Source organism: Zingiber officinale, chromosome 2A (genome assembly GCF_018446385.1).
Source record: "Zingiber officinale cultivar Zhangliang chromosome 2A, Zo_v1.1, whole genome shotgun sequence".
NCBI classification, from domain to species: domain Eukaryota; kingdom Viridiplantae; phylum Streptophyta; class Magnoliopsida; order Zingiberales; family Zingiberaceae; genus Zingiber; species Zingiber officinale.
In genome coordinates this window covers 142,289,325-142,290,291 of record NC_055988.1, presented here as the reverse complement: position 1 = coordinate 142,290,291, position 967 = coordinate 142,289,325, and the positions used below count along the sequence as shown (strand labels likewise).

Here is a 967-nt window from a genome sequence, read left to right as displayed (position 1 = left end):
AATACTCTCACATTGGGAAGTAAAAATAATAATAAATTAAGTCAGCCTCATTGACTATCTTTAAAATGATTGACCTAATTTCATGAAAATTTTTCATCGATTATCAAAGTAGATCGACCTCATATGAAGAAGCAAACACTCTACCTATGCATTTATCAAAGTTGATGTAAGAGATAATGTTAAAATATAGCTCCTTACACAATAATAATTCTACCGAGAAACAGTCCTAAGATGAGTAGCTCTTGTTAATCAAAGTGGTATACAAAATTCCGTTTACAAGAAGATCAGCCGTTTCGTTAAATGGTCCACAACTGAATCATCCTCACTGATTTAACGGTCATCTTGACTGTTCTTTTAGATAAAATTTATTCATATAAAATGTACGTATTTGAAAAAAAGCAAAAGTCAGGATGGCCAAGTGGTCTAAGGCGCCAGACTCAAGTTCTGGTCCTCTAACGAGGGCGTGGGTTCAAATCCCACTTCTGACATTATTTAATTTATTAATTTTTTTTTTACAAGCAGAGCGATCTCGATCAGGTCCACGCATTGCAACCCTAAATCTATGTTCGTTGCCTGCAGCATCATTAATATGGACACAAGTAGTCCTAGCTTTTTTAGATAACCTACCACATTTCAAGCATTTAAAAGTCTAAAATTATTATTATTATTATTATTAATGCTTTAAATGTAGACACGAGTTGATTTACAAATTAATTTCTAAATTTATAAATTTTTGAGATCACTAAAAGGAAATACCTAGGTTAATTTAATTATATATTTTGTACTGTGACTTATATAAAGCCAGGTAGAACGCTCTAGATATTCGACTCAATACTCCTTCGATATCACATGGTTTGAAAACTCATGATTCTGAGTCCCAAAATGATCCAATAATGTTATATTTAAATGATTTTATATTTTAAGATATCATAATTTTTAATTCCGATGGATGGAATTATGAGGTCCA

The 967-nt window shown here is 31.3% G+C and overlaps 1 non-coding gene across 1 annotated transcript; it reads left to right on the top strand.

Annotated features, from left to right (window-relative positions):
• Window positions 1-404: 404 nt before the first annotated feature.
• On the top strand, window positions 405-488 carry TRNAL-CAA. Its single transcript has one exon. It is a non-coding gene; the product is annotated as a tRNA-Leu (tRNA).
• Window positions 489-967: the final 479 nt, after the last annotated feature.